Source organism: Marmota flaviventris, chromosome 4 (assembly GCF_047511675.1).
Source record: "Marmota flaviventris isolate mMarFla1 chromosome 4, mMarFla1.hap1, whole genome shotgun sequence".
In the NCBI taxonomy this organism is placed as follows: domain Eukaryota; kingdom Metazoa; phylum Chordata; class Mammalia; order Rodentia; family Sciuridae; genus Marmota; species Marmota flaviventris.
Window position 1 is genome coordinate 113,639,430 of NC_092501.1, and position 12,554 is coordinate 113,651,983.

Genomic DNA, 12,554 nt, shown 5'->3' on the forward strand with positions numbered 1-12,554 from the left:
GTCTATTCACTGTTGATTTATTCCTTTGCCATGGAGAACTTCATATTTGATACAATTCCATTTGTCTTTTTAAGTGCATCATTAATGTTTTTGGGTCTTATCAAAAAAATTGCTGTTCATACTAACATCTCAAAATGTTTCCAATATCTGAAGAATGACTTTGTCTTACTTGATTTTTTTATAACCGAATGCTACAAGCTGCCATGACAGAATACCACAGTTTGGGTAATTTACAAAGAACAGAATATTTCTCATAGTTCTGGATGCTGGGATATATAAGATCAAGGTAAGTTAAGAGAGTTCAACTGCTCTGTGTCCAAGGTGTTCCTTGAAAACTGCATTTTCTGGTGACAAAAAACATTATACTGTCACACCACACAGGAAAAGAAGAAAGAATCCACTCCTGTAAGCCCTTTTTATAGTGGAAATAATATAATCCTGATAGAGAAGCTTTCATGACCTTAATACCTCCCAAAAGTGCTCATTTCCCAGCATTGTTGTATTGGGGACTAAGATTTTGACACATGAATTTGGGGAACACATTCAGACCACAACAAATCATATGTATTCCCTATTTAAACTATTATATACATTTTAAAAGATTAAAACAAATGCACCAAAATTATAATAATATCTTCCATATATATTTGTAAAACTATGTGGGGTCTTTCTTCACAAGTTATGATGAAGTAAGTATTATCTGTTCAAAGAGAGGAGAAAAATCACCGGACATAACAATTGAAAAAAAAAAAAACCTTGTTAGGAATTTTCAGTGCTGGTTTTCAGAATAGTCAGATAAAATTAAGATTAAAAATATTGGTTTAGAAATATATTGTTCTAATTTTAGATGGTTTATTTTTAAAACACCTTTAAGTGTCCTTATGAACATACAATACTGACTGATCCATTTTTTTTCTTAATGTAGAGACTATTTGTTTTAAATCCAACATATGAAGAACTTGGAAACTATCAATCTCACCCCCAAGAAGAATAAATGTGAACAAATCCAAAGAACAATTCTTCTTAGATCTGTCATAAAATTCCTGCTATTCTATATTATAAAGACAGATAGATACCACCGTTTATTGGGAACAGAAGCCTGCCTGCTACTAGAGTCAAACTAATCTATTGGAAGTAACAGTAGGTCAAAGCTGAGAGAGCTGGAAGACACAGATTCTGAGGGAGAAGGGAGGTTTCCAGGGATATCCAAAGACAAAAGGAGAAACCCATTCAAATCCAATAAAGGAAATTGAAGACTTTAACCTTCATAGGTCCAATAAACATTAAGCAAAGCCCAATTCTAGCAACATGAACAAAAAACCTTATACTTGATTCATCTTTAATTCAGTTCCTCTTATCCAATACGGTATATCTGGCTTTCAGCAAAAAATAACCAATCATGCCAAAAGACAAGAAAAAAGAAAAGACAAAGTAAGCATCAGAACCAGAATCAAAGCATAGATTTCAGAATAATCAGACTGGGAATTTAAAATAACTATAAATAATATGATAAGGGTGCTAATGGGAAAAGTGGACAATATTAAAGAGCAGACAGATAATGAAAGCAGAGAGATGGAAGCGTAAGAAAGAATCAAAGAAGCTGTACATGTGGCACACACGCCTATAATTCCAGCAGCTCAGGGGGTTGACTCAGGGAGATTGCAAGTTCAAAGCCAGCCTCAGTAACTTAGAGAGGCCCTAAGCAACTTAGAGAGACCATGTCTCAAAATAAAATATTAAAAGACCTGTGAATGTGGCTCAGTGTTTAAGTGCCCCTGGGTTAAATCCTTGGTAAAAACAAAACAAAACAAAAAAAACAGAATTAAAGAAAAAAAACTGTAAAAAATGAGGAAAAAAAGAAGAATGTCCAATGGGTAGATTAGGAGTCTACACACAGCTGAAGAATCAGTGAGCTTAAATATAAAACTTAGGAATAGAATATCCAAGAATAATGGGACAAGAACAAAAGTTGTGACATACATATACATAATAAGAACCAGAAGATGAAGTAGTATAATAAGTAAAAGATATATTGAGGAAATAATGTCAGGAACTTTTCCAAAATTAATTCCAAACAAACTACAGACCAATATACCCTAAGATGCATACCTGGATATATCATCATTTGCAGAAAACCAAAGGCAAAATTTTAAATAGCCAGAGATGGGAAAACAATACATAAATGAGTGAAAAAGAACAGAGACAGAAATAGACACGAAAATATAGTTAGCTGATATTTGACAAAGACACAAAGGCAATTTAATAAAGAAAATATAATCTTTCATCACACGATGAATAAAAAAATCATGAATCCACAGCAAAAAGAATAAATCCAGAAAATAACCTTACACTTTTCACAAAAATTAACTCACAGTGGATTCACACACTCTAATGTAAAGTACAAAAATTATAAAACTACTTGGAGATAACACTGAAGAAAATCTAGGTAACTAGATCTGATGATGAGTTTTTAGATACAATCTCCAAAACTAAAATCTATTAAGAAAAAATTGGCAAGTTGAATTTTATTCAAATTGAAAACATGTTCTCTGCTAAAGAAACTGCTAAACAAATGAAAAAGAAACAATAAAAGCCATAGATAGGGAAAATATTTGCAAAAGATATACCTGATAAATGATGACATACAGATTATTTTTGTAACTACATGATTCACTTGCAAGAAAAATACCCTTTCCTGATTTTAATACTACACTTATCTTAAAATATTTTTCTCCTCCAAAGTTTTTCTTATCCATCCTTCATACTATGGCATAGATATTCTGATTTCCTCATTCTGTTTTACTTTTTCTTAGATTATATTTGCTCCATAATTCCATTGTAGTTACATAATTCCATTCTAATTCCATTCTAGTAGTATTGGCCTTCTTTCTTTAAATAAATGCCCCAAATTTGTTCCTGCCCATAGAGCAACATGAGATTGTTGGTTCAGCAATACAGTTTACATATTAATAGGGAAAAAGAGGTGGGGTGGTAATAGAATAATGAAATCATTTTCAGTACAACAAGAAAACAACATTATTGGATGTATAGTGTTCATTTATAAAATTAGTAATTGATACAATATTAAATTCTGATTTTAATGAATCTTGCCTCTGTTAACATACACAAAATTAGTTAATTAATCAATAATTTATCAAGTTATTCTTTGTACCTGATTTTAATGCAAATTCTTAAATTCTACCAAATTTAAATCTCCCCTCATAGAATATGTGTTTGATAAAACCAAAATAATAAGATGAAAGAAGAGAAATAAGAAAAATTTGTTGAGATAGGCATTCAAAACATGAAAGATGAAATTAAAAATGGTGAGATATCAATAGAATCATAGATAAACAGGAAAATATACAAGAATGTAAATTTTAAATAGTTAAAATTTCAAAGTCTTGACCAATCAAAAAATATTCAAAACACAACACTTGGAGTGAGTTCTTTGTTCACTTGTCAACATAAAATAAAATAAATATCAGATTTAAAATTTTCAAACAAGATACTGAATTTGTAAGCAATATTTATCCCATATTCAGTTTTAAAACATGTTATTATTAAAGTATGTATAGAAACTATAAAGCAAATTAATAGGCACGTATAAAGAAATACCCTATATGTCATCAGTGATTATAAGTAATAAAATTAAAGAAGAAACCAGGATAAAAAATTTTATATGAGTAAAAGTGTCAATTTAAATGACCTGATTATATAAAGTGTGTTATTTTGAAAGATAGGGAAAATTTCAATTAAAATGGGCACATGATTTTTTGTATCTTTATTTTGTAAATGGATACATAAAAATTATACACATTTATGAAGTACCATATGATATTTTGATGCATGTATATATTGTGTAATGTTCAAGTCATTATATTAAGTGAAAGAAGACACAGAAAGATAAGAAGCAAGTGATCTCACTCATATGGATATAAAATTTAAATAGATAAATATAAGAGGAAAATTTTAAATGCATAAAATTTAAGTACACTAAAAATCAAGAAAATATGAAAAAAAAAACAGGATTTTTGCATATAAAATTGCAACATTTACAAAGAATTATGATACCTATTTATCGGTAGGATTTGATAAAATGTGTGCTTTTTTACTTTACTATTTTTGTTAGGGATGTATGTAAAATATTATGACATTTTCTGAAGAAAAATTAGCAATCTAAATTAAACATTTTAAAATTTATACATTTTAACTTGGTAATTCAACTTGGAAAATTATCACAAGGGAACATTTGGAGATAAGATCAGAATTTTATATACTATAAAATCTGCTGTACTATTTTTATGGGGGGAAAATAAGAGCTTAAATATTCTTCCCTGAGAGAACTGTGAAATTGATAATGTTTATTATACAAATTTGAATATTATTTAGCCATTAGAAAACATATGTTTGAAGGAGATGACATTAGAAAATTAACATAATATAAAGTAAAAGTTCAGTATACAAATTAGATTTTATGACATAATTTTGCATGACTGTGTATGTATGCATAAAAAGGTAAAAAGGAAAAAACAGTAAAAGGAATTCAATGCTTTCTAATGATTCAGAATAGTTTTCTGATGGCTGTAACATTATAGGTGATTTTTAAAATGGCTTTTGTTTACACACCTTATATTGACCTAATATTTTACTCTATTTTTTATACTTAGAAAATTAAGTAAAGAAAAGGATACTTTGCTTAAAAAAATAAAGGACAGAGAGGAAAGATAAATAACAAGTATCAAAATGACTCAATTGCAATTTTAGAAAAAAAAATTTCAAATAATTAATTTGTATTTGAAATTATATGCAGAAGCATCTGTGAGGAGGCTCCTAGCTTCCTTGTCTCTTTGTGACGTACTATAATTAAATGAATGTGAATCAGAATGCTAAAGTGTAAAGCAAACCATTAATTAACAAAGTCCTCTTCTTTATATTTTGCCCTGTTTCCAACTGAAACAGAAGGATGAGTTATAATAAAATTGTTAGGTCTCCTTGTTCTGTATCCGTTTAACATAGAGCTTGCATGAAGTGTTTTGATGGTAGAGTTCCATGTTCTTTCTTCTTCATATCTTGTCCTGGTCTTCCAGTTTTTTGGATTTAATATAACTCTGATCAATGGGTACCAAGTTATAGCTAGGAGTAAGAACTTCCTATGTGCTATTGCACAGTGACTAGAGAAAATGATAATACACTGTATATTTCAAAAAGCCAGAAGAAAGGAGTTTGAAAGTTTCACCATGAAGAAATAATAGAACTTTGAGGAAATAGATGTGTTTGCCCCAATTTAAACATTATACAATGTGTACATGTACTGAAACATCAGTTTCCTATAAATTTGTATAGATTTTATGTTTTTATATGTTAGTTAAAATAAATTTAAATATATAATAAAAGATATGAAAAAGTAAGTTTTAAAAAATTTTAGCTGTCAAAGACAACCATAATCCAACAAGATGGAAAGAGAAAGAAACGAAAGGAAATCATGACTCTTAGGCAATCAAATATCTCCACTCAACAATATTCAAGTCAATGAAAAACCTAAAATCACTCTAGGTTTTTTAGTCAGAATTTTGTTTAGGAAGTTATATGATTGTAAAATCACTGTATGAGCTAGAAAAAAAAGTTATAGCCCTTAGATGAGGCCTCTAGCAATAACTTTAAGAATATAACAGAAGTCAATTTCCAAGGAGCCAATAGCACTGCACAATCAGAAAGGAGACTGGAATTAAAGTAAAATGGCATAATGAAAAAAAAAATTGTGGATGAAGAATAAAATCAGCCACTGAGGAAAAACCTCCAAGTGTTCCTTTAAAAAGCCTCCTGAGATTGTCTGTGTGACATGAGAATAGATATGTGGTCATTTGTCTGTTTAATGGGTCAAATCTTAAAGGGTACTAAAATTTCCTTTAGTTCCCTGAGAAGGTGAGTAGATAAAAGCTTGGTCCTTAGGTTAAGTCCCAGGTTGTCAGGAAAAATTAAGTATAATCTCTCTAGGTATTTATATCCAAAAAAGGAAGAAAGCCCCAGAACTCTGTAGGTAATACAAATAAAGGGAGCATATAACATATTTACATACCAAAAGGATGTAATTAAGAGTTCAGGCACATTACATTTCCAAGGAGACCCTAGTTGGAAGAGAAAGGTATAGTTGTCTTTTTTCTCTCTAGAAGCAGGGGAAAGTTACATTTCTTTGCCTTTCACCTACAGAATGCCTGGACGCATGTATATAAAAAAAAAATACTTCATTTGTTCTGATTGCTTCACCCTAGGGGTAAACACTGGGACAGAGTGAGAACCAATGCATTTGATACTTGTTGTCAAGTGATTAATAAGAAATGTTTCTCTGATCCAGAATACTGCCTGGATATATTCAAGATAAAATTAATAAGATGACTAAGAAAACTTCCATAATCACCAAAAACATAGTTAAAAAATTCAGGGATAAAGAAACTAAAACATCCAAAATTCTAGAGAGAAATATGGAAATACTTTCTATACAAAACTATTATCATCATTGTACCTTAACTGCCAGATAAAGAATAAATAAATATACATATATATAAATATATATGTATAATATATGTATATGTGTGTGTATGTGTGTATGTGTGTATAAAAGTAAAATAAATGTCACACACAGGAGTTAAAATGGGGCTCTGATTCATTTCTACCTCACAACTTTCAATTGAATGCAACCAGTTTGTGGAAACAGTAATCCAGAATTCAAGTTAGTAAGTAGCCTGAGAACTTTTTGTTGTTTTTCTTACTTTCACACTACAAAACACATGAGTGAGCGCTGATATTAGTTGAACATATACAGGCATCTCTTGATATCTATATATCACTGGTTCTAGGACCTCTGTGGATGCTAAAATCCAAAGACACTCAATTGCCCACAGATAAACTGGTATGGCATCTAGGAGAGCAGACTGTCTTGTTATAAAATAATGAATATTCAAAAAATGTTCCTGTGTTTTTTAGGGTCTGGAAATATTGTCAAAGTGAGCTGAAAACATTGGAATAGCTATAAGATGTGAAAGACTTGTTAGTCATTTTAAGTTGAAAATGTTCAATGGGTTCTTTGGAATTTGAAAGAAATTCTCTTTCCTTCTCTAATATGTAAATTATATATGCCTTAATGTATTTACAAATGTCAGAAAAATTGTGTTCAGGGAATGATCACTGCCCATGTAATCTCTATATTGTGTAAAAATAGAGACACAATCCTAATATGGGTATATTGAAGAATCTTTTTCTAGTAGAAAGGAAAAAAAATTTAGACATGAATTTTTCTTTTGCCACATTCTTCAAAGAAAGCACAAAATTAATTGTCCTGCAGTAAAAGGAAATGGGGAAAATGCTGTGAAAAGAAAGAAAAACTTAAAATAGGAAAACATTACAAGGAAGTATCAGAAAAGTAAATTTTTGTAATAAAAACAATACTTAATGAAATCTAGGGTGCATTTAAGAAAACATGGAATTTTAAAAGAAAATTCCTACAATGTTCTAAAAAAAAAAGGACTGTTTGTGGTTCAAGCCTTAAATCTGTAAAGGGTAGTTTATTGCCACAGTCTGGCTGGGCACAAATGCCGCAGTCTGGCTGGGCACACAATCACGAGCCACCACACAGCTTGTAGATTCAAACAGCAACTCTTTATTCCCGAACTCACACCAGCCATCTACAAACACGTTCTGGGGAAATCCACATTCTCTGCCCAAATCCACTCTCACTGGGCTTCTGTCTCCCAAAATATACTGTCTGAATCCCGTGAGAACTCAAGGGGAACTCAGGCAGCAGGATATGCCCTATTCCCAGCAGGAATAATCTTAAACCTGGAACGCCCTAAACCCGATTATCCTAAACCGGGAACACCCTAATCCGCCCTGGTCCTTGAGCAAGGTCACCTACATTCAATGTCACTGCAACATGGGGTACGCTGGCAAGGAAATTGTCATACCTACTTGGCTAATGGCTCCCAGCAGTTTATGAAGTGCTGGGGTTCAAAATCAGGGCTTCATGTGTGCTATATAAGCACTGTACCGATGAACAACATTCCCAGCCCTGACTGTTTTGAAGTGGTTTCATAATCTAGTTGAGAAATGCAGATTTAATGAAAACAGTGAAAATGTGAGTATAAACATGGCCAGGAATGGAGCATTATGACTATATTTTCAAGGTTATGCAATGATACTCTCATCTCTTTCTATGCATCTAGCAAAAAGAAATTCACTGTTCCACAATTTAAAAATATAATAATTTTCAACTATTAATAGTTTGTGGGGAATAGGAATATGCCTTGGTCTCACTCTTGGAGAAGCAGGTAAAATAGGGCTTTGGGTTACAATATTAGGAATCAAAGGGTAAAATAAACCCCCAACATCTCCCAGCAAAGGAAATTTATATACATGCAATTCTTTATTTAGTATCACAATAAGCCTAGATGGCAAGATTTACTTTGGTATTTCATAAAACTAAATTGTTCAGATTCACATAGATAATAATTCGTTTATGTGTTAAAAGTCCATATTTTCTATATAACCACACTGAGTTTTCTACACTGCAGCTCCTTTTTAGGTATATATGACAGTAGAATGTATTTTGACATATCATACATACACGGAGTATAACTTCCCATTCTTGTGGTTGTACATGATATGGGGTCACACTGGCTGTGTACTCATATATGAAAATAGAAAAGTTATTTCTGATTCATTCTACTTTGTTTCTCATTTCCATCTCCTGTCCCTCCCCCAACCCTCCTTTCCAATCCACTGAACCTCCACTCCTCCTTCCCCATCCCCCAGATTATTTTGAGTCAGCATCTGCATATTAGAGAGAACATTCAGGCTTAGGGTTTTGGGGATTGGCTTATTTCACTTAGTATGATAGCCTCCAGTTTCATCCATTTATGGGCAAATGCCATAATTTTATTATTCTTTATGGCTGCATAATATCCCATATGTATATGCACCACAGCTTCTTTATCCATTCACCTAATGAAGGTCACTTAGGTTGGTTCCATAGCTTAGCTAAGGTAAATTCAGCTGCTACAAACAGTTGTGTGGTCATGTCTCTATAGTATGCTGATTTTAAGTCCTCTGTGTATATGCTGAGGAGTGGAATAACTGGGCCAAATGGTTCCATTTCAACTTTTCTGAGGAATCCCCATAATTCTTTCCAGAGGGGTTACATCAATCTTCAGTCCCACCAGCAATATATGAGTGTACTTTGTTCCCCACATCCTCGCCAACACTTATTGTTTTTTGTATTCATGATAACTGCCATTCTGACTGGTATGAGATGGCACCTCAGTGCAGTTCTAATTTGACTTTCCTATAATTGCTAGTGATATTGAACATTTTATCATATATTTGTTGACAATCATGTTTATTCTTCTGTAAAGTGCCTGTTCAGTTTCTTCACCCATTATTGACTGGATTGTTTGTTTGTTTGTTTTGTGTTGTTAAGTTTTTTGAGTTCTTTATATATCCTGGAGATTAATGTTCTGTCTGAGGTATAGGTGGCAAAGATTTTCTCCCATTTTGTAGGATCTCTCTTCATGTTCTTGTTTTCTTTGCTGTGAAGAAATTTTTTTAGCTTGAAACAATCACATTTATTAATTCTTGATTTTACTTCTTGTGCTTTAGGAGTCTTTTTGAGGAAGTTGGTTCCTAAGGTGATATGATGGAGATTGAGGCCTACTATTTCTTAGACTATGCCTAGGTCCTTGATCCACTTTGAGTTGAATTTTTGTGCAGATTGAGCAATAGGGGACTAATTTCATGTTATTACCTATGGATTTACAGTTTTCCCAGCACCATTTGCTAAAGAGACACACCATTTTCTTGATGTGTTTTTGTCTAGTTTTGTTATCAGGGTGATATTAGCTTCATGGAATGGGTTTGGAAGTGTTCCCTCCTTTTCTATTTCATGGAATAGTTTGAGGAGGATTGGTGACATCTTTGAAGGTGTGGTAGAACTTAACTGGGAATCTGTCTGGTCCAGGGCATTTCTTAACTGGTAGGCTTTTGATGGCATCTTTCATTTCATTGCTTGAAACTGATCTTTTTAAATTCCGTATATCTTCCTGATTTAGTTTGGGTTAGGTAATATGTCTCTAAAATTTGTCAATATCTTTGAAATTTTCTACTTTATCTGTGTATAAAGTTTCAAAATTGCTTCTAATTATCTTCTGTATTTCAGTAATGACCATCATGATATTTCCCTTTTCATCACATATTTTAGTAATTTGAATTTTCTCTTTTTCTCTTCATTAATATAGCTAAGGGTTCAAATTATTTATTTATTTATTTCAAATAACCAACTCTTTGTTTTGTCAATTTTTTTTCTTTTGGTTCAATCTCATTTGTTTCAGCTCTGATTTTAATTATTTTCTGTCTTATACTGCTCTTGGCGTTCATTTGTTCTTTTTATAGGGCTTGATATGTAATGTTAGGTTAATTATTTGTTGACTTTTTATTCTTTTAATGAATGAGCTCAGTACAATAAATTTTCCTCTTAGCACTGCCTTCATAGAGTTCCAGAGACTTTTATATGTTGTATCATTATTCTAATTTACCTCTAAGTATTTTTTTTTTATTTCATCCCTGATTTCTTCTGCTATCCTTTCATCATTCAACAGCTTCTTATTTAGTCTCCAGGTGTTAGAGTACCTTCTATTTTTTATTTTATCTTTGATTTCTAATTTCATTTCATTATGATCTGATAGAATTCATGGTATTATTTCTATTTTTTTAATATTTGCTAAGAGTTGCTTTGTGGCCTAAGATATGGTCTATTTTAGAGAACAATCTATGTGCTATCAAAAAAAAAAGTCTATTCAGTCATTCATGGATGAAATATTCTATATATGTATCCTAAGTTAAATAATTAATTGTATGTTTTTGGTTTATAGTTCTTTATTCAGTTTTGTTTGGAGGATCTCTTCAGTGGTAAGAGAGGTAGGTCAGTGTTACACAATATTATTGTGTTGTGGTACATTTGATTCTTGAAATTGAGACGGGTTTGTTTGATGTATGTAGAGGTTTCATTGTTTGAAGCATAAATATTTATAATTGTTATATCTTATTGATATATAATTTCTTAAGCAGTATTAAATATCTTTGTCTGTTCTGATTAACTTTGGCTTGAAGTCTATTTTATCTGATATGAGGATAAGAAACCTGATTGTTTATGAGATCCATGTGAATGATATGTTTTTTCCCATCCTCTTACCTTTAGTTTGTGGATGTCTTGGAGACAGCATATTATTTGGTCTTGTTTTTAATTGAATCTGCCAGTCTATGTCTTTTTTATGAGTTTAGGCTATTTACATATGATTTTTTTATTTCCTATCATTTTGATTTATTTCTGTTTTTTAATTTGATTTAGTTTCTCCAGTGATTCATAATTCTTTTAGTGTAGTTCCTCCCTTTGCTGGGTTTTACTTTTTATTTTTTCTTCGTCAAATATCTTATTGAGTATGTTTTGTACTGCAGGCTTTCTAGCTGTGAATTCTTTTAATGTTTGTTTATCATGGATGGTTTTTATTTTGTCTCAATTCAGAAGCTTAATTTTTTCTGGTTATAATATTCTTGGCTCGCATTCATTTTCATTTAGAGCAGGGTAGATATTATTCCAAGACCTCCTATCTTTGAGGGTCTGGGTTGAGAGATCAGCTGAGGTCTGGATTAGTTTCTCACTAAGTGTTTGTTGCATGTTGTTTTCCTGTAAAATTCTATCCTTATTCTGTGTGTTAGGCATTTTCATAATAATGTGACTTGGTGTAGATCTTTGATAATTTTGTATATTGGCGTCCTATAAGCCTCCTGTATTTGATTTTCCATTTTCTTCTTCAGGTTTGACAAATTTTATGATATTCTTTTATTGAAAAGTTTGTGCATTCCTTTCATTTGTATCTCTGATCCTTAATCTAGCCCAATAAAACTAAAAATTGATCTTTAAATGGAATTTCTGTTCATTATCTCTTAACATTTTTTTCTCCACAGTTAACTTTGTTTTCAAAATTATGTATTTTGTCTTCATTGCCTAAAACCCTGTCTTCCAAGTGATCTAGTCTGTTGATGATGCTTTTAATTGAATTTTTAATTTCATTTATTGATGCCTTCACATCAAGGATTTCTTTTTTAAAAAAAATCTTTATCTCTTTGTTGAACTGATCTTTCACTTCCAGTATTTTCTGATTTGACTCTTTATCCTGTCCTTTACTTCTCATGTCAGTTTAACTATGTACCATCTAAACTCCTTCTCTAACATTTCTTCCACTGTGGCATCAATGGATTCTGTTATTGGAGTGTCTTGGTTTGTTTGAGTTGATTTGTTTCCTTGCTTTTTCTTTTTCTTTTTTTTTAGAGAAAGAGAGAGAGAATTTTTTAATATTTATTTTTTAGTTTTTGGTGGACAAAGCATCTTTATTTTTATTTTATTTTTATGTGGTGCTGAGGATCGAACCCAGCACTCTGCGCATGCCAGGGGAGCGCGCTGCTGCTTGAGCCACATCCCCAGCCCCTTTCCTTGCTTTTTCATGTTG